Source organism: Gopherus evgoodei, chromosome 9 (assembly GCF_007399415.2).
Source record: "Gopherus evgoodei ecotype Sinaloan lineage chromosome 9, rGopEvg1_v1.p, whole genome shotgun sequence".
Lineage (NCBI taxonomy): Eukaryota > Metazoa > Chordata > Testudines > Testudinidae > Gopherus > Gopherus evgoodei.
This window is the reverse complement of record NC_044330.1, coordinates 88,357,980-88,383,449: the sequence shown is the minus strand read 5'-3', so window position 1 is coordinate 88,383,449 and position 25,470 is coordinate 88,357,980. Positions and strand designations below refer to the sequence as shown.

Here is a 25,470-nt window from a genome sequence, read left to right as displayed (position 1 = left end):
ACCAGTTCCCGCCCCACACCTGGCGCTCATACCCGGAAGCGGGAGCTTCCCCTCACCAGCCCAACACACAGAGCTTGCCCCCTACTGCCTGCCCAGCGCTCCTGGCAAGCCCCTATGCCCTGACCCCATTGCCCGGCAGGAGGGCCGAGCATAAGGGGGCAAGCCCCTGTGCCTTGACCCTGGCCGGAGTGCCAGGCAGGTGGAGGAAGCTGGGCACCCATTTTTCCAAGGCCTCCTAATTGGCTGGGGCCCCTGGGCCTGGGGCCCATTGGCCCAGTGGCTAATCTGCCACTGTTATCTCTACAGAGAGAGTGAGGCCTGGATGGCTGGTGGTTTCAGGGAGCTGATCTAGATAGAGACAAGACTGCTTCTCGCTAAGGGCAGGTGGCAGTGATGAGGTGCCTCACAACCCTAGATAACTTTAGGGAGCATCACATCTTCCTCTTGGCTTTCTCCCTCTCCTTGTCCTGCTCCTCCTTTCCTTCCTGGGGGAATTCTATGCCAAAAAAATAAAAATTCTGTGCACAATATTTTCAAGTTCTGTAAAAGTCTGCATATTTTATTTGTTGAAATAACAATATACTCACACCAGTTCCAATTATTTTTGGTCATTTATTGCAAAATATCTGTCAGCAAGTATGTCTGTAACACTACAGACAACAAAAAAGATTCAGGAAATGTTTTTTGACAAATAGATTCCTTACTAGGCACATTAGTACAGAACTCTCAGAAGCAGTGCAAAGGGTTGGGGGAGTCAGGGGTAATGGAGGAGCTGAGGGTGAGGGAAATAAATGTCTGGAAAGGAGCCTGGGTGTGAACTTGGAGGGTTGTTGGGTATGGGTAGGAAAAGTATGGAACAGGGTTTTTTGGGGGTGGGGAGAGATTAGGGTGACCAAATGTCCCAATTTTACCAGGACTGTCCTGATATTTGCTTGTTTGTCCTGCATCCCGACCCATGTGCGGTCAGGACACTGGAGAAACAAGCAATTTTGCCCTCCTGGAGGGACTCTCGGCCCTACTCCACCCCCTCCTTCCCCTATTGGATCCCTCCCCAAATACCTGCCCTGGCCCTGCCTCTTCCCCAAGCATGTGGCATTTCTCCTCCCTCCCAGGCTTACAGCTGTAACAGAGGTACAAGCCTGGAGGGAGAAGGTGGTGGTGTGGCTTCCAGTTCCTGGAGCTAGTGATGAGTACGAGCACCGGCACCGGGTGGGCAAGTGGGGCTGGCCAGGGAACTGCTGCTCCAGGAGGGACACGGTGGGGCTTTGAACCCTGGCAGCGGTGGGGGAGAGCAGCTCGGGGCTGCGTAAGCGGGCCATGTAAATTTTATTGGCATGAGGGGGACCCCGGCTGGCTCCTCACTCCTGTATGGGGGTAGTGTCCCCGCCTCACTTCAGGATGTTTCGCCGGTTGCCGCAGGCCAGGTAAGGAGCCGAGTCTCCCCCTCCCCCTTTGTCCTGGCACCTCAGCTGAGCCCGCCCTCCGTCTTCCTCTTGGGGCAGCAGTCCCCTTGCCAGCCCCCGTTGCCCACCCGGTGCCAGAGCTCATACTCACCACCAGCTCCAGGAACTGGAAGCCGTGCCACCACCCTCTCCCTCCAGGCTTACACTGCCATTACAGCTGCAAGCCTGGGAGGGAGGAGGAATGCTGCTCAGCTGAGGAGCCAGGATGAGGGGGGAACTCGGCTTCTTACCTGGCCTGCGGCAGCCAGCAAAACATGCTGGCATGGGGTGGGGAGGCTACCCCCATACAGGGGCGAGAAGCTGGCCGGGTTCCCCCCCGAGCCGATAAACTTTACATGGCCCGCTCACGCGGCCCCGAGCCGCTCTCCCTCGCTGCTGCCAGAGGCTGGAGCCCTGCGCCTCTCCCGCTCAGCTGTGCTCCAGGCGCGGCTCCTTCCCAGCGGGGTGGCGGGATGCGCCTGGAGCACAGACCGGGGCTGCAGTGTGGCAGGGGCCTGCTAATTTCCCTGGCCCCTGTGAAATGGTTTTTTTTTTTTTTGCTCAGCCCACCTCATGTCATTTCATTTCTATGATCTGGTCACCCTAGGAGGGATTGATAGGGAGCTTCCCCCATGCAGGCACTGGCTGACCTCTAGCCTCTCCCATTCAGTCAGGCACATCTGCCCCTGTCCCCATGTGTCCCTGCACCCTCTGTCCCCATGTGTTCCTCCACCCCCACCAAAACACCCACTCCCCTCATCATCATGGATTGAGAATTGGTTAAAAGACACGGAACAAAGGGTAGGAATTAATGGTTAATTCTCAGAATGGAGAGGGGTAACTAGTGGTATTCCCCAACGGTCAGTCCTAGGACCAGTCCTATTCAATTTCTTCATAAATGATCTGGAGAAAGGGATAAACAGTGAGGTGGCAAAGTTTGCAGATGATGCTAAACTGCTCAAGATAATGAAGACTAAAGGAGACTGTAAAGAACTTCAAAAAGATCTCACAAAACTAAGTGATTGAGGCAACAAAATGGCAAATGAAATGTAATGTGGATAAATGTAAAGTAATGCACATTGGAAAAAATAACCCCCACTATACATACAATACGATGAGGGCTAATTTAGCTACAACTAATCAGGAAAGAGATCTTGGAGTCATCGTGGATAGTTCACTGAAGACATCCGTGCTGTGTGCAGCAGCAGTCAAAAAAGCAAACAGGATGTTAGGAATCATTCAAAAAATGATAGAGAATAAGACAGAGAATATCTTATTGCCCTTATATAAATCCATGGTATGCCCACGTCTTGAATACTGCAAACAGATGTGGTCTCCTCATCTCAAAAAGATATACTGGCATTAGAGAAGGTTCAGAGAAGTGCAACTAAAATGACTAGGGGTTTGGAATGGGTCCTATATGAAGAGAGATTAAAGAGGCTAGGACTTTTCAGCTTGGAAAAGGAGACTAAGGGGGAGATATGACAGAGGTATATAAAATCATGAGCGGAGTGGAGAAAGTGAATAAGGAAACCTTAATTACTTGTTCCCATAATATAAGAACTAGAGGCTACCAAATGAAATTAATGGGCAGCAGGTTTAAAACAAATACAAGGAAGTTGTTCTTCACACAGCACACAGTCAACCTGTGGAACTCCTTGCCTGAGGAGGTTATGAAGTCTAGGACTATACCAGGGTTTAAAAGAGAACTAGATAAATTGTTTATTAGCCAAGATGGGTAAGGAATGGTGGTCCTAGCCTCTGTTTGTCAGAGGGTGGAGATGGATGGCAGGAGAGACATCACTTGATCATTACCTGTTAGGTTCACTCCTTCTGGGACACCTGGCATTGGTCACTGTTGATAGGATACTGGGCTGGATGGATCTTTGGTCTGATCCAGTAGGGCCGTTCTTATGTGGCCCTGCACCCCTCCCCCATGTGTCCATACCCCCATTCAGCCACCCAGTCACCATGTGGACTGCACCTCCACTCCCATTCAGCCCCTGCCCCGGTCTGTCCTACCCCACTAGCCCTTATGAGCCCCTTTCTGACCCTCTATCAGTCACATGCTCCCTGTCTCCCTACAGCCACTATCCCCTGACCTGGCCCAACAGGCAGTATGAAGAAGGCAGGCTCTTTCTCTTCCCTAGCTGGCTGGGAGCTGCTGCTCTGTTCTAGCACCATAGCACCATCTGGTGGGCAAAAGGTGGAACTGCAGCAACTTTCTGGCAGAAGCTGTTTCCTGTGCAAAAACTTAAAAATATGCATGTCTTATTAATTATGCGCACTCACACAGTGGCACAGAATTCCCCCAGGAGTAATGTTCATCTGACCTGTGCCCAAAGTCACTATCATTTGATGTTGCAGGTTAGCCTTGCTGGTTCAGGGTCCTCTCCCCAAGAGGCCTGGATGGCTGCCAAATACAAACAAAAGCATGTTGTTTGTACATGGAAAGAAAGAAAATAATCACCCCTTTACATTCTGCATCATGGCAAGGCCACAGGTCGATACTTTAATCAACGTTGTATGCCTTCATTTTATCTCTATACACTGGCTTGTTCAGAAGTTGCTGTTAGTCAGGTTACCAGCACCTAGGCACACTATGGTAATGATTTCAGACTTAATGCATTTACAGAAAAAACTGGTTTTGGGACCTAGTTGTGTTCAGCATGTGGCTGTGGTGTTACCAGTATTGGTTTTAACATTATTTCAGGCTGGAGAACCCTTAGAGGATGTGAGGTCCCAGACTGAGAGAGGGGAGGGAGAAACTTTTGCAGGTTGGTAGTCTAATCCCATCTATCTATGTGAAAAAGATTTTTTTATCTTCTGCTGACTGAACAGCATATCAAGGAATAGAGAGGGCACACTGGGCTTTTAGTTTAACCCCTTTGGGAACAACATGGAAGTAAGCAAGGAACAGAGACTTAGCAAAGTAATTTCTTAACCACAGTGACTTTATACTTGAGAGTTACAAATCTTTAACAAGAAAATAACAGTGCAGAGGCCCTCCCTCCTCTGACCTGATCTCACCCCTTCTGTGAATCTGAGATTTGTCAGCTGGATGGAGTTCCTCCTGCAAGTCTCTTGGGGTTGTGTGTGTGTCTGTGTTGGGGGAAATGGTTAAGCACCCTTTCAAACAGCAGAACCCTGCTCTTAAATTGAGTGTCTCCTCCATGATGTGCCTAATCAGTCCTGCTTCAGCCCCTGCCTGTCATGCTGTCCCCACCACAGCAGGTTGGTGTGTAGAAAAATCATTATTCCTTGGGAGTGGGCCAGCAGTTGAGACAGTCGAAGTTGAATGTCCCAGATTGCAGTCTTGATGGTCAGTAACAGTTCTTCAGCTAGGTGTCAAGCACCTATCCTGGTCAAGGCAGCAATCTGTAAGACATTACAATAGGCTGCCTTCAGGTAAATTTAGATGTGTGTTCCACACAAACTACAGAATGGAGCCATAATCTGACATGACCATATTCTGCTCTGTCACAACCAGTTGGGGGAAATGTACTAGCAGTAACCAGGGCTATTGTTAGCCTGATTTCAGAGGTAGTGTGGAGAAGGCCTAAAAGGTTGTAAAATAAAGCGTCTATTTTGTTTCAAACTGGTGATATGAAAATTGTCAATGATTCTCAAACTCTAGGGATTACAAACTGTACGCAGGAGGCTACATCAGAAGAATATGGATTATTTGAGGGGGAAGTTGGACTTTTGGGGAATTTCAATCATCTATACAATTTAGAAGAGCAACTTTGGGAGAATTCTTGAAAGGTAAATTGATTCTACTATCGACCTCACTGCCTTTTTGAGTGAGCATAGAAGTTAAGGGGCTTAATTCCTTCATATCATACATTTCAATCAGCGCGAGTAGGGACATTACTTATTTTTAAATTGTATGGTATTGTTAACTATTCAAAGACAGATGTAAAAGTCTCATTTGTAGCTACTGGCTACAATGTATGTTGCAGCTACGTGGTACTGGCAAGGTCAGGAGACCAGTGAGTGTGTATAAGAGGGCAGAGTGAAGTAGTGAATGGCACTGACACCTTCCCTAGCTCTGAGTTTTGTTGGTCTCTTCCTGCCAAGAAGAGTGTTCTCAGAATCCTGCTCTCACACCTAAATCTCTTATGTGACAGACTGGAAAATTAATATCCAGCTACGGCATGTAGCTGCGCTTCCAGCAAAACTCTGCACTTTTTACATCTGTTTATGGCAGTACATAAAAGAGCACCGTCCACAGATTGTTAATTTTTAAGATTGCTCAGACTGCTGTGTGGAATTAGATGCTGCCGATTTGCTAATACTACAGTAACATTGTAAATGAAGTATCTTAAATTATTAGCTTGTGGATGAGTGAAACCCAAGATGCTACACTGAATCCACAGCCTGAGGATAATCACTGAGCCATGTATTTGTGTTCTTGGTAAACACCTGAATACTTAAATAATACCTGAGTCATCATTTTCTAAACTGGATCCAGGCAGAATGTTTATTTAATGGAACATAGCTCTTCATCTGCAAGAAAGCTCTTCCAATGCCTCTAACCTCATCTAGTTGGTTATACTCTGTTAATCACCATGGTACCTGCCTTCCCCTGCATAACATCATCTCTCTCTCTCATTCTTGAAGGCAACAGAAGTTGTCCAATAACTGCCAAATTTGATATTGGTTACCCAGTGTTGCTGTTTGCAAATGTTCCATGCTTGGTGAGGTGCACCACCCCAGCATTCAATGTGCCTTTACAGCGCATATGAAATTGCTGGCAGAATGACCTAGCAGAGAAGCTGCCAGATTTGCTTGTCTCTTTCCAACGCCACTTTGAAGGTAGCGGCATGTATGTGACCGCGCTGGGGAGGGAAATGAAGGAGTTATGCAGGGGAGGGAATGATAGAGGGTGAACACCCCCCAGAACACATTTTTTAAATGAATGAGAGATCTAATGAACAACTTCAAACATATTTAACTGAGCACTACCAGAGGCACTGTCACTTTTTCTCTTGTGACTCTGCAGTGCTCCTGAGTTATTACTCAGATTTCTATTTCTTTAACTCTTTCTATCAATGAAATTAAATGGAGAGAAAATAACAAATTTATGGGTGAGATTTCAAATGTGCAAAATCTAGAGGACTAGAAGTTATGATTCCCACAGCAACTGTATCTTGATCCTGGTGCACAGTAATAATACTCAAGAGAAGCATAACTGAGCACAGGAGTGGGAGCTAGGACTTCCTGTGCTCCTATTCCTAGCTCCGATCATGACTTCCTCTGTGGCCTTGGTCAAATCACTTAACACCTCTGCCTCCATTTCAAGAGCGGCGCCAGGGTTTTTGGCGCCCTAGGTGGGGGTCCTTGCGCGCTCCTGGCAATTCTGCGGTGGGGGAGGTCCTTCCGCGCTCCCGGTCTTCGGGTCCCGGAGTGAGCGAAGGACCGGCCGCAGAATTGCCGCTGCCGACCCAGAGCGCGGAAGGACCCCGCACCGCCGAATTGCTGCCAAGGGCGGCAAAATGCCGCCCTCTCAAATCCTGGTGCCCTAGGCAACTGCCTAGGTCGCCTAAATGGAAGCGCCAGCCCTGCTCCATTTCTACAAATGGACATAACATTTTTAGAGCGTGAGCTTGTTGTGGTAGGGACAGAGTCATTTATGGATGTACAACAACTAGCATATCCTCAATGCTTCCAGAAACGAGTACAAAATTATCATGAAAATGGCCTACATTATAGAAGTGTTGAAGGTGTTGATTCGTAAAGTGTTATGATGACAGAGCACTACACAAAGGGCTAAGTAGTATTGCTTTCTTTATTCTACAGCTACACCAGGGGCCCCAGCTGCAAATGCCATGAGAACCACAGTTTTGAGTGGCCTGACATTTGTGTTTTAAAAACACAACCATAATGTTCTTTTGTTTGGATTTAATATATTGCATTGTCCATTGTGGAAAGATGGCAGTAGAATCTTGTGAAAACTAGAAGTAGAAATAAGGAAACTGAGAATCTTCTGTAAGTAAGGAACGGGTTGGTAATAACATACTTTCAAATGTAATAAAAGATTTAATTAAACCTGGAGAATAGCTTAATATTTTATTAATTACATTTATAATGCTTATTTCCAGCCCTATTTTCTACCTATTAAAACTTCCCAGTGGGTCAGAAGTTGTAGTAGTAATCTATGCTTCAGTTCCCAGTGCATTAGTTACAGGATACGCTGTGTGTATGACTCTATCAATGCTGCAGATGCCTGTCTGTGCCACATACTCTCAGTGGTAATAGTGCTGAAGCTATTTACATGGTCCTGTGAAAACAGATGCATCTATTTTAAATTAACTAAACATATAGGGCCACGTTCTGATTCTCAATGGTTCTCAGCTTTTTCCATACTGTGACATCGCTTTCATTTTGCAATATGAAAAGGAGCAGGGTGGTCATGACCTCCCAAAAACACTGGTCTGTGACCTCCCCTGGTTGAGAATCCATACCCTTACTCCTCCTGAGTTGAGCCTTACTCCACAGAGGGTCCCACTGAAGTCAATGAGACTACTTGCAGAATAACCTTACTCATGCTGGATAGCACCTGTTTAGAACTCTGTCCCCTAGTGACAAAGTGAGGTATAGGGTAAGGTATAAATAGTGATAAACAATACTGAAAAATAAAGCAGCCTCTTAATTTTAATGAATTTGTGAAGGTAAAATATCATATTTTAGATGTTTTTGTGCATTAATAATTGGATAATTAAAAAAACAACATAACACTTCTATTCTTAATGGATAACACTCTGTGTCCACATATAAATGTTTGCAGTGCTTCAATGTTCAATGCAAACTACCTGACAGGTTTCAGTAAATTTGTTAGTCTCTAAGGTGCCACAAGGACTCCTCGTTGTTTTTACCTGACAATGTGTCATGTAATTCCTCCTGCAAAAGAACTACTGCAGAATAAAAGTTGACTTGTACAAACGAAATATTGACCTCCCTATCTATTTTTATATAATGCTTGTCTTTCATTTTTGAAGTGAGTGATTTTCTCTCTCCATCTTCCCACCCCTTTCAAGAAGTACTATAATAATTATATCATCAATTTGCTGTTCCTGCGTTTCAAGAGGTCCCTAATTTAGTTTCAAATCTATCTTCATGAACATGTTGTCCCTCCTGATTTTGGCAGGTAGACTAATGGATTTTCATTTCCAGAACCCTTTTTATCCAAATTATCTTACTGGAAGACCTACCGCTGTGGTTACTGCAGAGTGTGTGTGTGTGTGTGTTGATTTACCCTCTTTATGCATTTTTTCTGGATTCCTTTCTTTCCATATGCAATGATACTCTGCATAGATCACATGCAATATGAGGCTGACATTATCAATAACTCTACTGAATCAAGATGTTGCAATACGTGAAGGACGGGGCTAAGTCAATTCCGGTAGGCTTCTCTGTATCTTTAACAACAACAGAAGTTAGGGGCCTTGCTGTAGGAACACTGATAGATGTAATAGGTCTCTTTCTTAGGTTCTGGCTCCAGAGTTCTTATACTGCTTCAGATCAGTGCAGGTATGTGGATCATACCACTGAGCTAAAATCCCTCACCCTACCCCAGTGAACAGGTGTCCATATCACAAAAACCATCATGATAGTGGACTCCTTTGCCAACCTCAGCATTGAGGTCAATTCATGGAGAATGAAAGGCTTTCCCATCCCTAAAGGGGGTCCTGCTAGGCCAGAGTTGAGGCAGGCTCGTGGGGCCATTAAGAAGCCTTTGTGCTGATAAATAAGACTTCACTCTCAAGGTCTGCACCTTTTCCTCAACCAAGTGTGATGCCAGAACTGATCATCTGCAACACAGCAAAACAAAGGTACAGAACACATACAGTGTTCATATTTGCAAACAAACACTTTGCTTTTTGCTCTGTTGGCATCTTTCACTTCTCCATTTGAAAATTCAGGATGGAATTTTATTTTGCCTAAAAGCCACATTCTTACAATCACAGGATTTTCTTTAAAAAATTCCTTCTTATTGTGATGTCATGTAGCTAATCTTGATTCCTGAATCTTCCAGTTTTGCATCAAAAATACTGAGATGCAATAATGCACTTATATCAGTTTTCTCTTGTCCTTTTCTCTTTCACCAAGTACCCCTGCAATCTGGCATAACTTTACACCTGTAGCAGTCTTGGGTCATTGGGGAACACTGTAACTGGAAAAACAATAGGGGTGTTCAAAGCAGGGTTCAGGTGTGCTGGAAGAGCTGTGGGTGAGAATCCAGGGCTGGAATAGGAGAGAGAGTGGCAAATTAGGATTGAGAGATGCATTGACAGACCTATATCAGGGACAGAAATGGAATAGGCAGAAAGGCGGGTGGGAATTGGAGCGGAGGTTGAAGGTGAGGTATATTGGTAAAGCAGTGTGAGAGCTCAGGCATGGAATAGGATACTACACGTCAGAATGAGAAGCCCAGATAGGGTGACCGGATGTCCTGATTTTATAGGGACAGTCCTGATATTTGGGGCTTATGCTTATATAGGCACCTATTACCCCCTACCCCGTCCCGATTTTTCACACTTCCTATCTGGTCACCCTAAGGCCAAAACTGGAGTAGCAGCTGCCCTTAGCCTTTTAGGGTACAGTCACAGAGCATATAAGGCCCTAGAGGTGGTATAACAAAGGGTGCTGCAGGGGAGGACTGAGGGGCTTTGACCTAGGAGTGAGAGAACTCTAGATGGGCCAGGTGGAGGGTGATTCAAATTGGCACCACGTCCCATTGAGAGGAGGAAGCTTTGCCCTCCACCTGCCTGCCTTGCGCCTTTCTCTAGCCCCTCAGGTGGCCACACTTCTCAGAAGGGATGTGAGGGCCCCAGTGCTGCTGCTCTGTCCTGCCCCTTCCCGGAGGAGGCCCGCCCTTCTCAAAGTATGGTAGCTCCCCTTATGGAACAGGGCAGGGGGAGCCTTCTGGGGCAAGGTCCCGCACCCTCCCGCCCTGCGGCAATGGCACACCCTGTCCAGTACGCAGGGGCTTTGGAGAGGGCAGCAAGGGAAAATCCCACGGCATGTGGGACATGATGCCTTCATCCTCCCATGCACGGCCAAGCCTCCCCTCCATCGTTCCCACGGGGGCTGAGATCCACGGCTCCCCCCCACTCTGGGTGTGAGTCACTGGGTTCTACGCGCCCTCCCCGCTCGCTGCCCCAGGGGACAGTCCTGCTGCACACTCACTGCTCACGCACCCAGACTGGGTAGCCTCGCAAGGCGCGCGCGCGCGCTCCCTCCGGCTCCGCTGCCGTGCACCAGCGCTCGGGCGCGCTCAGCAGCGTCGGGGGTGCGCGCCCTTTATGACAGGTGGCCGCGCGTTGCGCGCTCCCGGGGAAAGCAAGGTGGTGGTGGGAGGGAGGAGGAGGAGGAGGAGGGGGAGAGAGTCGGTCCAGTGGCAGAGGAAACAATGGCAGCGGCGACAGCAGCGCTGTAGGCACCTTCTGAATGGGAAAAAGCAACCTGGGTGGGGGCGGAGGAGGAGGAGAGGAAGAAACAGCCGCGGCGGAGGAGGAGGAGGCGGAGGGGAGGAGGGAGCCACCCGCCCCCCCCGCAGCAAAGCAGGGGGCAGCCGGCAAGCGCCGGGTGACTGCGAGCGGGAGCGGGCGGGGGGGCTCGGCGGCCAGGGTCCCCGGCATGGCTGCGGGGCCATGGGGGCTGCCGTGAGCCGCGCCGGCTCCATCAGCCCCCGGAGGAGGGAGGCAGGCGCGTCCACCTGCACGCACGGGAGAGCCGGGCTCATGGAGCGGCGGTGACTGCAGCAGCCGCCGCCGCAATCCCCAGCCTTGCCTGCTGGAGGCAAGGGGGGTGGCCCCCAGCCAGCCAGCCGGCCCCACGCTCCCCGGCCCCCCTGGCGGGCTCGCTGCCAAGGTAAGTCTCTGCGCCCAGCAGCCGTGCGGGCTTCGCTTGCTGGAGTTTCCCTTCGGGGGCGGCGGGGGGTGCCCATCCAGGGCTCTCCGGGAGCCCCCACTCAGTCCTGCCAGCCTGGAAAGGCCTTTTCCTCTTTGGGGAGAAGCCGCGCAGGCACACGCAGCCCCCAGCCGGCTGCTTGCACGGCTCCGATAGGGTGTGTGTGTATGTGTGTGTGTGGTGGTGATGATGATGGTGATGATGATTAGAAATTGCATGTTTGAGAAAAGGTCTGTCTTGTTGCCTTCGTTTGCCAGGAGGGAAACATAAATTGTGTCAATCAAATTCCTCTAACCTTTGCTGTGTGTCTAGTGAGCAGGGGGGAAAGCGGAGAAGGTTTCAAGGCGACTTGGGGGGTGGCGGGGCATGAGTTAAGTTTAACCCTCCCCATTCCAATCGATCCAGGGTGAATTTTCCAGAGAGGAAAATATTTAGTCTCCTTTCTTTTGGTCCTGACTTACATCTCTTTTCTTAAAATATTGAAAGTGGAATTTAGGATAAAGGCTTACAGTAATTAATTAGTTGCTTTAATACTTGTTCTGAGGGGAAAGAAGAGAGAGACTTGGATGAAATTGTCAAAGGCTTGGGGGTCACCGAAAGTGTGTGAATATCACAAATGAATAGATTTTCTGCTGTGGAATCTACTAGTTTAGGAATGAAATTAGACTTGTTTTTTTTGTCAGCCCAAAATGTGTCCTTTGAATTTTTGAATACTTCTAGAAGTTTTTATTTAAAATATTACACTGTAGTCTACTAGTTGTAAGTCTTTCTGTCTTTGGGCAACTATTATTGTTGTTTAGTACATTTCCTGTTGTGTTGGCGAGAACTGTTTAGCAAATATATTCGCTATGGGTATTCTAGTATTTAATTTGTCTCTGAATCTCTGGTAAACTACATTTTGGTAAAAATATGGTATTAAAGCACTCTGAAAAAGATTGGATGTAAGCTGCTTTATTTTCACACATTTCAACACTGATGAGAATCTGGTGGGAACTAAAATATTCCATAGTAGGAGGAAAAAGGTTCTAACAAATCAGTATCATCCGAACTACTGTAGGCCATTTGTATTTCTCTGTGTCTTCCTTACACTACTTACACACTGGTTAACATAAGACCAGGTTTTTATTTACAGCAATGATGTTTTGAATGGTGGAAGAATTTACACAGAAACCTTATTTTTAGCAAGGAACAAAAAAGCACTAAAGTAACTGTCATTTCACATATTAAACTAGAAAACTGGCTAATCAAATAAAACTAGCTCATTGTCTGAAACTCTATCCCAGTGAAAAATGCGGCTGTGAATATAATTAACCATCTGTCTAGTGAGCAATTGAAAATTGGGCTCATATATTTTTATTTCAGTGTCTTCAGTTCTGAAGTGCATGTGCATTTGTGCAAGAATGACAACAGTAATGTATTTTGCTTATTAAGTGTACTATATGACGTGTCTGTTTTAATATCTGATTTAAAAAAAATTAAACCATGATGTTCAGAATTAATTGTGCAATTTCAAAATGGCATGTTTGCAATATAGTAACCCAAACCAGTTCTAATGGACTAGTGACTAAAGCAAAGGCTATACATGTTGTCTCTAAAATGTTATCCAGTATTTTACCCCTTGCTGAAAATATGTAGTGTACACATTCACCAGGTGAAAGAATTTTGTGTGTGTGTGTATCGGGGCGATGAAGAGGAAAGACGTGTAAGTGTGAGAGGGCAATCCTAAAAAAAAAAAAAAAAAAAAAAATTCTTTGGCCTTGGATCTGTTCTGAGCCTTCCCCGATCTGTACTTGGTGGTCTCTTCATCCTTTTTGCCCCTTCCTGGCCTCTCTGGTCTGCTTGCTTGCAATCTATTCACAGCCATCGACATCCTGGTATTCAGATTTGTGTTCGCTGTGTTTTTAGGTACCTGCTGTTATCAGTGGAACAGTATGGTAATGCAGTAACCACTGTGCCAGCAGCAAAATATCTCTGCTAGAAAGTGTGTGTGTGTAAATGCACCCGCACACACACACACACACACACACACACTTTTTTGTGTGTGTTTTGTTTAGGTATAGTGTGTGTGGGGGGGTATGACAGCACTCAAGCAGGGAGGATGCAATTAAGTTACTTCAGCTGATACCTAATACAAGAATACATTTGTTAAAATACGTGAACTGTGCACAAGGCAGCAATCTTCAGTGAACCACTTTTTAAACAAATATTTGACAAAAGAACAGACCTGTTAAATGGATAACAATTATGTAAGCACATGGTGGGGTTTGACGTATGTCAAGTCTGTTAACTAAATCAACCTGTTCAATGAATAAATCTGCTATGCACCAATGCTTTATTTAAAAAAAAAAAAAGGCAATAAACGTAGTACTGCATTTAAGATCTCTCCTACTGTTTATATGAATCTTATGCCCAAACTCCTGATAAAAGGGAGGTCTTGAAGATGTATGTATGTTTGTTTCGAAGTGGGGGGAGGAGAGATCAGCAAGTGATAAGATGAATATTAAGAATACACGAAGATGTGCTTAAGGATTCCCAGTGATTTAATTCTCGGTGATCCATGTCTTGATTATTTGCTTTGCAGTGGCAATGGTCCATACACAGCTACATTGATTTTGGTTTCTCCATTCATGATGGCAGTTTTTGTGAATAATTATTTCTCCCAAAGTGCTAACTAAGGAAGAATGGCAGACCTTAGTTGGCCTACACAGCAGTACAATATCTTTCAACTTGTGTATCAGGCTGAAAATAAAGAGTGCCAATTCAAGTGTTTCTACACGCAACAGAAATATAAAAGGAAGACAAAAAAGGGGAACAGACCAACCAGCTTCACCATACGTTTTCCCCCGCAACCTAAGAAGCTTCCATCTCTGTACCTTACCAAGTTGCTTATAACAGTGGCTTAGCTAACCTTCCTAATTGTAAAGTATCAGAGGAGTAGCCGTGTTAGTCTGGATCTGTAAACAGCGACAGAGTCCTGTGGCACTTTATAGACTAACAGACGTATTGGAGCATAAGCTTTCGTGGGTGAATATCCACTTCGTCAGATGCATGTGGGTATTGTTCTGGATTGGGAGGTGTCTTTTCACTGAAAAAGATCTTGACGGATAGACATGAACTTTTCAAGCCGGTGCAGAGCAGGTAGTAGTAAAGTATATATGTGAAATGTAAGGCAGACATTACTTCCTGAGATGATGACTTCTGATGGATATTTGTGTATGAACCACACACGGACATCTCTGTGTGTGTATAATCTTTGTTTTTATCCATCCAAAATATGTCTGGAAAGAAAATAGAAGAGTGAGTATGTGTTGCACGCATGCAAAGCCGAGGATGAAGCACTCAAGAATGGGGACAAAGAATTCTCAGTTCAGGGGATCAGCCTATGGAATGACTTTCCAGACGAGATTAGACAGATCCAGAATCCAACCATTTTTAGGAAATGCTGAAAAACCTTCTGCTCTGAGAAAGCCTTTGTGAAAATGACATTCACAACACCAACACTCCCGCCAGTAGTCCCCTACAACCAAATACAAAAACCCAAACTAGAAAAGAATAGCCAATCTCTTACTTCCCCACCCATCAAAAAGAACTATCCCAAAAAGGGAGAAGAGCCAGGGATCCCATGAAGTCAGCTAATACCTTGGTATTCCAAACCTGTTTAAGTGGGTGTACTCAGATACTGTAGTAGTGGGCTGAAGTTTAAAACCCCAAGGTAAGTAGATAGTCTGTGTGGAAAAACAAAATTTCCAGTGCTGCTTAGTGATGACCGTTTTCAGGGATTAACAGAATATATTAAGAATCAGGACTAAGGGTTAATAACTCTGAAATAGTTAATTTATTATAAGGTTTTATACACTCAACTGGAGAAGAGTGTATATTTAGTCTGTTGTATATCTGGAGTAGGTTATCCCAGTTTGGGATTGGTTTTACAATCAGTACTCATGCATATAGTCAGATGGTGGAGATTCTTGATTTCGCGGAACTATCCAATAGTGAATAAATGAGCCATACTGCATAAAACCAAGTGAACTGTGTTTCACTGATACCTTGTCAGATCTCCCACTCCCATCATTCTTGCTATTATCTCATCATATACTAAGATTGCAAGCTGTTTGGGGTAGGAGCTTGTCTTATTTATTATATGTACTGTGTGCCTTGCACAACGGGGTCTTCATCTTATGGCTGCTAGATGCTGCTGCAATACAATATTAAATAATGTGTTGTGTTGTCCTGTAGCGAGTGGCTAAGCTTAACAAGTTTAAGGTAATTAATTAGTTCTGGTTTCCAGATGTCATACATGGATTTTGCATAAGATATCCATAAACTTAGGGCAAACTGTTTTGCTATCAGTGTAAATGTGTTGATAACGTCAATTTCACACCTAGTGACTTTACTAGTTTTGCTGATACCTAACAAACATACAGTTGGCATGAAAGTTATTGAAGTACCCATCATTTCTATAAAACAGTTTTGAACCTGCACCCATAAATTATAGATAATGGGGCATTCCCACAAACAACAAAATAGAGTTGTCGTTGGTGAATAACATTTTGGACAGTTAGATAGTAGTGCTAGCTATATTTTGTTAGCAATTCCAGGGGAATAATACAGTCTAGGTAAGACTGCATTTGTGTGACTGTTGCAAATTGATGTCTCCTGAGTGACAGCTAGCAAGGGCCAGAACAGTGTCTCTAATATTTCTGTAGCAATGTCTTCATTCAGCATATGTGTCGGAGGATATCTTTCATGTTAAAACTTTTAATTTAATCTTTAGGCCTGCTTTTGCATATTGAAGGTGTTTCTGTATGTCTTTTACATTAGATTATAGAGATCTGAATGGTTGTAAAATTGCTTATTTCTAGGTATATGAAAAATTGTTCTGTTTCTATATTGTGATTTTGCTGCAGCTGTTTGAATGATATAGAAATATAACCAATTGCCATACCATGCCTGTGGTCCATCTGTTCAGTCCATTATCCTGTCACTGAGAGTCGCTAGAACCAGCTTCCTCATAGGAAGGTGCAATAAATGTGCAGTAGGCATTTACAGGGTAACCTGCCCTCAGAGAAAGTTTCCTTCTAACCCTAAATAGTTAGAAGTTGGCTTATGCCCTGAAGCCTGGGGGTTTATACCTTTAGCTCTTGTTTTGTTACTGAAGTCCTCAAATCTTGATTTAAAGACTTAAGTTACAGAAAATCTACCATTTATTCTAGTTCAAAGCAGCAAGTGACCCATATCCCAGACTTCAGAGGAAAGCAAAAAATTCCCCAGTCTCTGTTAATCTGACGTGGGGGGAAAATTCCCTCCTGACTCCAAAGATGATCATGAGCATGTGGGCGAGATCTACCAGCAAGACCACCTGGAAAAGAATTCTCTGAAATAACTCAGGCTGCTCCATCTAGTGTCCCAACTCTGACTGTTGAAGATGTTTGCTAATAGCAGTCATGGTTGGGCCATATGCCATTGTAGGCAACCTCATCGTGCCATCTCCTCCACAAATTTACCAAGCTCAGTCTTGAAACAAATTAGGTTTTTTGCCCCCACTGCTCCCCTTGGAAGGCTGTTCCAGAACTTCGCTCCTCTGATGGTTAGAAACCTTTGCCAAATTTCAAGCCTAAACTTGTTGATGGCCTGTCTATATCCATCTGTTCTTGTACCAGAATTGTCCCTAAATTAAATAACTCCTCTCCCTCCCTGTTGTTTATCCCTCTGATGTATTTATAGAGGACAGTTGTATCTCCCCACAGCCTTTATTTTGTTAGCCTCAACGAGCCATGCTCTGTAAGTTTCCTCTCATAAGGCAGGTTTTCCATTCTCTAGTCATCCTAGTAGCCCTTCTCTATACCTGTTCAAGTTTGAATTAATCTTTTTTAAACACGGGAGACCAGAACTGCACACCGTATCCCAGATGAGGTCTCACTAGTGCCTTGTACAGTGGTATTATCATCTTTAAGTGAAGCTCAACTTCAGATGTGAACTTCCTCAGAAGGTGGAAGAGTTTGGTTTCCACTTTGGCTCCTTACACTGTGGTCTGAATTGCTAAGGTTAGTTCATAGAAGGATCTGGACTTCCCTAAAATTGGCAGAATGGTGAGGTTATGTATCTGGTGTTCTGGTTCAGCCCTATCTATAATAACAAACATTGTTACCCTTTCTGTACAGAACATTTTCATGTTTCCTTGATCCCATGTGGGATTTTCCTTAGTGGTGGAGTTACTGTTTAATTTTATGCAAGTATTATTTACTGTTTTGTGAGGTTTTTTATGGTTAAGCTCTGAAATTATTCTATAGTTCCTAGTGCAGGAGGGGAGCAATGGGGTTTTTGGAAATATGATTAGTATTTGGAGACATTTCCAGTCTTTCTCTCCTTTATAGGGTTCCCAATTTGGGTTGGAAGTATTCCTGGAGGCTTTATCACATGACATCATCTTTAATTCCTGTAGACCCCAGGACGATCCTGGAGGTTTGGCAACCCTACTCCTTTAGAAGTTCTGTACATATGGGGGTTTTACCATCATGGTGCAATTATTTCTGGAGTGCTGTAAATGTACAGAGAAAAGGTGGTCTGTGCTTCTCATGCAAGAGCTGCAGACATTTAGAGAGATTTTCAATAGAGTTTGGCTGACCTTGTGCAACCCTGTAAATGACTATATTTTTCAAAGGTATCCAGTACCCAGCAGCTTCCATGCGGAACACTGGGAGCTGCTGAATGTTGAGTTCTTTTGAAAATCTATATATTTATTTGCCTAAATGAGACTTGAACTCTTTTGAAAATGTGGTCTGTAAAATCCCCAGTATTATAGAATTATCTTGTTTGTAATGCTATACAGTGATTCAGAGCTGCATTTGGAGGCACAAACTTGGAAAAGGCCAAATTCTCTTTCCCACCCTTCAAAGTTTTCTCCCAGAGGCACTTACGCATGAAAGTCACAGTGCAAAACAGCCAAGAGTAGAGACTAGAAAGTCCACAGATTTTGTTTCCTGTACAATGCACAAGTCACTAACTAGAGTCTGTGATGGGGAAGAGGAGCTGAGGCCTTATGAAAAGCCTACTTATTGGTATTAATTATTTTTTATTAGTTACAGCATCAGTAGTCAATTGGCAGTAGAAGAACCCAAAGTAAAAATATTAAATTTTCAGAAGTTTTTTCAAAGCTTGCATTTTTCATAAGAAGCTTGTGAGGCTTCAAATCTTAAGCTTCCAAAGCTTTTTTTTTTCTTCTTCAGAAGTGCTATTGAAGCTCTTTTTTAATGTGTTAATTTTTAGCATTTTAACTGAAACTACTAATTTTGCACATCAAGACTGGTTCTTCCCCATCTGCTGCATTAGCCAGGTCTTCTGGTCTGGTCACTTAGATTCCTTCCAAATCTCTATTTTAGCTGCCATTTTCCCCTGTGACTGATCTAGATTTCAGTTGGTGCTTAAAACAAGCAGAAACATATGCAGCCTTGGGGGAGTGGAGGGACTTTTCCAGTCAGGATGATATCTGATCTTCATAGTTGTTGAATAACTACAACAAATTCTTTAACTGCTTCACTGAAACAAGGGTATACGTTTGGAGAATTAGCAAAGATGAAAGGAATGAAGTGTCAGTGTGGCTTAGTTGGTAGCATGGTTTTCTGCAGGCCACAAGGTCATGGCTTAAAGTCCTAAATCCAGATTTAAGGCTCATGCTGACATTTTGGTGCAGTACAGATGGCTGACTGGTGCTGTCCTACAAATGAGATATTAAACAGAAGTCCCTCTTGGCTGTCTCTGATAGCTGAGCAAGTAAAAATTAAGGGTTTGATTTTTAAGAAGTGTCTCAGATTTGTCAAAGCAAATAATAGAGTAAGGGTGGAATTTTTTGACAAATAATTGTGGGTGTATTTGATATCATATTCACAGCTATCTAGTTAATTAGACCTGACTATTGGGTGGACAGATATCTATAATTGGTATTTAATATGCCTTTAGTGATTTAGAGAGGGCAGTGTCAGAATTTTTTGAGTCTAAAAGATGCTGTGACACTTAACTTTTTTTTGTTTATATTGTTTTTAAACATGAAGGGGTATTTCTGGTGTCCTGACCACTTATCCCTCTGTTTACATATATTTAAAAAAAAATTGTTGCTGACCACACTGTTTTTGTTGGAGCAATGTACAGTGAGTTCATAGTGTCCAGTTGGATACTTTTACTTTAAAGTGGTCCTGTATAACATCAAGATCTTCTGTCTTTTTAAATAAATCCATTGTGTAGTAGTGTGTTGTACATTTTTGAGATATAATTAGATAATGTTGAGATGCAACATCTAGTTGACTCTGCTGATGTGGGCAAAAATGTAGTAGTGATTCCAACAAAACAGTTAATGTATAATATTGAAACATGTGATTATTAATAACCTAAAACATCTAAAAGTTAACGGAAGTAAAGGAAAAAGAGCTCAACTAGCCATGACAAAATGCATTAAAACTCATTAGCTGCAACTGCTGTATAAGTCAATGAGTTTTTAATTGCAACAAAATCTTAGTCTTCTTCATCCATAAAATGGAGTTCAAAGAGTTTCTTTGAGCTGCTCTGTAGAAAAAATAACTTCTCCTATCCCAGTAATCTTACCTACCTAATTGTCTTATTCTCTGGTCAGGTCATTTGACTGAGCTCTAGTAGTAAGATTTCAATAAGATGATTCTTATTTATTGTGCCTCTATCTCTTTAATTTATATTAATCCCTTGCCTAACTTTTTTTTTATATTTGAACCCTGGCCTTTTCCTATTTTGTTTATAATAAAACACTAGCCTTATTGAGTTTAAATGAATTTCTAGATAATCCATTGTATTGCAGAAAGTATCTGTTTTGAAAAGATCAGTAAAAGGGTAAATTTTTAGATCAGATAGATTAATTCATCTCAGCTCCATGATGTCTATAACATAGCAGCGAGTTCCATGGTCCAAGTCTGCAATCAGTTTAGAGATTGTATTTTATACAGTGTCACATTTATATAAATTTGCTACTTGTGTACAGTCTTACTCGTGCTTTATAGATTGATTAGAAAATAGTGCTGAATAGCCAGTAGAATGAGATGTGAGATTTGCTCTTTAGGAGCTCTGGCAGGTAGATTGCTATTAGTAGTGATGAAGAGTTACAAATAAGCATTAGCTTGTGATTGACATATTGACCATTACATGGTGATTGGTCTGTGGAATTGATTTCTGATTGATGTATTAAGCAGACTCTGTGGTATCCCAGTCTTCCTTTCAATAACGACTGGCAGATGTTTTATTACTGTTAACCAAAAAGACCCACGTAGTCTTTTCAGGATGTTGTTTACTGTAGTAAATTTTTCAGCTCCCCCTCTTCAGCTACAGATAGCTCAGAATTTCAAAGGCTAGTACAGGACAGATTTTGGAAGACCATGATTTAAACCTTCAATCATAGCAATCGGTTTAGATTTTGGAGGTTATCATTGCCACAAAAAGTCTAGAGATTTTGAACAAAAAAATCTGTGATCAGCTTTTTATCTTCATAGGGACCCAAGACCTTTTGTCATCCATTTTCTGAAACTATAGGAAGAGGAGAGACACAAGAATGGGGTGGAGAAACTACTGAAAAAGAATAGGTGGAGGGGTTTGAAGGAGGTAGCACATCAGAAATTTCAGTGTTGGTGACAGGGCAGGAGAAGGAAATACTGCATAAGTTATACTTCAGCACTGACTGTACAATACAGTACTGAAAGTCTTCATCTGTGCACTGATCAATAAGTTTGTGCATGGTGGAGCGCACACATCATATTCCAAATGCTGACTGATTGTGCAATTCTTAAATTTTATATGGAAACTTTGGGTTGCTTTTCCCCATTTCAACCTGTAATAAACCACAAAATTAATTCTGCCACTGGCAGTGTGCCACATGTGAGTTCTCGTGCCAATATTCTTTCTACTCAGTGACATTCAAACGAAAGGGGATATTGCAATGTGTGCAGTATGTTCAACTGCGTTAAGCTTGTGCATGTGCTGAATGCAACTGGTAAAGTCATACTTAAATCTCAAGTACAAGTAAATAAGAAGTTGAGGTGGTAACTCTCAATACTTAAGTAACCCATTAGTCCCTGAAGTACTGCTGTACATCTGAACTTCATTAGTAACTTGAAAGACCCTTTTGCCATGTTTAGGGGCAGAATGGCATCCTGGGCTATTATCTCTTAATTTTGAGCATTAAAGACTAGAGAAGTCTTATAGCTAGAAGACTGTGTACTGCTTAAAACATTTGGAGGGTACTGGAACCAGAGGAATACTCTCCTTCAGATCCTAGGATAGTTGTGTTGTGTATCCCTCTAGAAGATAACTCTGTTACCACTCATTCATAAACATTTCAGCATATTTTTCTTCTTGCACAATTCTATGCATCACATGATAATGGGCTGACAATATGTGAGTAGAGTTGGTACAGATCGCAGTGTAAACCCAGTGTAGTCTGTAAAATGAAGGGAGTTTACAAAACAAAAACAACTCCCCCCATAACTTGGAATTCTTGACATATACAGAATGAAGTCAACCATTTCTTTAATTTTATTCCCTGTGAGACAAATTCTACCAAAGCAAACTTCATAGCAGATTCTGAAATCATATTGAAAATTAAGTTACATTAGGGTGATAAATTATTGCCTATATTCAGTAGTGAACTTTAAGCATGCACAGGTCTGTCATTAAAAACAAAGTACATAAATGTTTCCAAAGGACCTCTTACCTATTGTGAATTTGACTTAAGAAATACAGCTTTTAAACATTGACCAAAACTCACTGTAGGTTCAAAATTACATGCAGTTTTGCCATTGCCAGACGGAACAGACTTGAAAACAGAAAGCCTCTTCTTTTCGGTGTTCTCAATAGCGTTAAAAGTTTATAAGCTTAAAAAAATCTAAAATGTGTGAAAATGCTAAATGTATATTTGTTTGTTTTTTTAAAACTAAATACTTGGTATTTCCAGCTCAGTACCTTTCAGTGGAGGTTTTCAAATTCTAAACACAAATTAAGTAAGCCTTACCACCCAGTCCAACCTAATTTGTTAGTGAGAGAACTGAGCCACAGAAAAGTTACGTGATTTACTCAGAATTGCACAGTCATGAATTGGACCCAGAAGTCCTGATTTGCCCCAGTCCTGGACTCTATTTGTTGGGTATACTGCCTATCCTAAAGTGTTTGTGATAAATTGATGGCAAAAATAAACCTTCATTCAGTAGACATCCTTTTGCACTCTTGATACGCTACAGGTAATTGAAAGGATTTATTTAAAAATACTTACAGAGCAAAACAACCAATGACAAAAACAACAAAAGCCCTCCTTTGAGCAGGAATTATTTTTGCCTAGCTTCTACCTGGAGCAAACTGCCTTTGTTTTCCCTAGCCAAATTATCGCGCCTGAAAACAAGAAATGAAGCAATGTGAACTTTTAATTTATAGCAGGACTAGCAGGCTGGATAGAAGCACCTGCAGACTGTGCAGCTGCCAAGGGGGGGTATGGGAGGGATGGGTAGACATTAGGATCCCAATGGACTTTCTATTATATAACCAGGGTTTGGACTGGGTCAAGGTGTCAACTTTATGATCTTGTGTGTGGTACAGGGCACCCTAACTGGCTACTTGTATCATTGTGATAAAGGCAAGGCTTCTGTTTTGGTAGCTAGATGAAGCTACAGTTTGACAGTCTTTTACGCAGAGTCTTAAAAAGACTCTGAGTAAATACTTTTTCTGTTGTAACCTTATGCCTAGTTCCCCAGTAAGTAGTGAACTGCAGCACAGTGTGAAGTGGATGGGGTGGAGCAAAAATTCCATCTCCTGGATAAAAAGAAATAGCTGAAAAATACTTGTCTAAAATGGAGGGTTCATGCTGATGTGAAGCTGTGTTTACTTTTTGAAAATTCAGTTTATTAAACTCAAGGCTGCAGAACTCCAGGGATCAGAGATGCTGTCTGAACACCACCTTGCACACTGCACAAACAATTTTCAAAATTACTTTTTTAATTAAAGTTGTATCAGTTTAAATGTGTGTTAAAGGAAAGTTCACAGTCTCTTTAACAGCTGCAACTGCTCTACAAATGTGGGGAAACGGTTCTCTCTTATCTAAATCTATCTAAAACAGTTCAGTGTTGTATGATGAAATAAATTTATATATGTGAAGCCGGAGTGCCCACGTCTTGCCTGAGGTGTCTGATTATGGGCCAAACTCTGCTGGCCTTATCCTCATAAATAGTTCCACTGACTTCAATGGGACTATACTACATGTATGAGCAAGGCATGGTTTGGTGCAAGGTAGAGCAGAGGAACAATCTATTCAGAACTCATATAAATGGCAGTTGCCTAACAGGGTTCTCCTAAGGAGCTATATGATGGGATTAGGTGTTAAATCTAATATCTGGGTACATGTGGAAGGGAGAGAAGATTGCTGAGTCAGTCAGGTACTATAGGGAATACATGTGAATGGAATGTATTAAAGGGAGAGGGGAACCTTGCTAGCTGAAAATTAAATTTAACAATTACAGTTTTTTTAAACAATTAATTGAAGAGGATCTTGGCTTTTGGACATGGGAAGATTGTGATTGTAGTTGGTGGGTGATCTCATCCATTTTAATAGCATTATTCCTATTATTCCTAATATAATCAGCTGATTAGGGCTGGTAACACTTCTGACAAATCTATTTACTATCTGTGTTATATTTCAGTTTTTAATGTGTATTATACATATGTATTATATGTATATAGCCAAATGTTTGGCCAAATACAAGTGATGGGCCAAATTCATTCCTGTGTGGCATCACTTACTTCAATGGAGTTACATTAAGGATGGATGTAACACAATAACTGTAGATTTGATTGACTATTGTTAGAAATTGACTGAACTCTTAGTTTGAGTTTCATGGCCAGGTTTTTGCTCCTTTTGTTTAAATGTTGTTTTATTATTCATTTAACTTTTATATTGCAGTAGCACCTAAAGACTACAACTAGGTTGAACCCCATTGTGGTAGGCATATTACGAATACCAGTCTCTGCCTCTAAGGTTGAAGCTGAACTCAGGTGAGATGGATGTTATGCTGTGGGGTAGAGGGAAACATTCTGAAGCATTTTAAGCCATGGTGCAGTCTCCTTTGTTTGAAGGTACACAATCACAATTGGTCAATTCAGTCCATAACTTGAGAGTGCTCCTGGATTCCTTTCAGACGCTAAGCTCTCATTTAGCAGCATCCAAAAAATAATGTTTCCTACTATCTCCATTATTCATCCTGTTGAATAAAGACCTGGCTTCAGTTATCCATGCCTTTGTCACCTCTCCTATGGACTGCAGCAATGCGATATACCTGAATGAAGACCTCAGCAGTTAAAAAACTCCATCTGGTACCGAATGTTGCAATGCATCTCTTCAAGAATACAGTCTACTCTGAGCACATCAGACCTGTTCTCTGCTCCCTACACTAGCTTATCATAGAACATTGAATCAAGTTCAAGGTCTCTGTCCTTATCTTCAAGGCATTCAGTAGCCTATGCCCAGGGAATCTAAAAGATCAACCAAAGCTCCATGCTGAAGACTGGGGTCAACAACTTTGCTCCTCTGGAATAGTGGAACTTTTTAAAGCTAGGTAAAGCTAGTTTGTGCAGGAGACAAGAGTTTTCTTCTGGGCTAGCCTAAAACTGTGGAATGAACCTCACCACATTCTGTTCTAAGAGCAAAACACAGTTAAGCAAACACCTGCCAGGGATGGTCTAGGTAATACTTAGTCCTGCCATGAATGCAGGGGACTGGACTAGATGACTTCTCGAGGTCCCTTCTAGGTCTGTGATTATATAAAAATCCAAGACAAAACATGCCATTGCACACACTTCTCCCCCAGGGAGAGGATGAGAGAATTAACGTGTCACAGATATTAGTCTCATTACTTAATACACTACTGGAAGTCACTCAGATACTCCAGCGATGAGTGCACAATATAAGAACCCATATAGAATAGAAAAGAGCTTATAGTCCAAAACACAGGACATAACAGGTGGATAAGCAGGCTGAGTGGGAGAGACAGATTAATGAATAATGTAATAGGAAGTACACAGTTCTTAGCTATCGGTAGCAGTGATCACAGCTCTCCACCTG

The 25,470-nt window shown here is 42.8% G+C and overlaps 1 protein-coding gene across 3 annotated transcripts in view; it reads left to right on the top strand.

Moving 5' to 3' along the window:
- The first annotated feature begins 10,855 nt into the window (after positions 1-10,855).
- NEXMIF (neurite extension and migration factor) overlaps positions 10,856-25,470 on the top strand; it is a 236,603-nt gene continuing 221,988 nt past the window's right edge. The window contains exon 1 of one of the 3 annotated variants that reach the window (XM_030576019.1): positions 10,856-10,880. The gene's annotated coding sequence lies outside the window, so the exon portion shown is untranslated. Of the gene's footprint in view, positions 10,881-11,246; positions 11,319-25,470 lie in introns of those variants that run through there. The other 2 variants (XM_030576017.1, XM_030576015.1) reach the window with 2 other exon arrangements.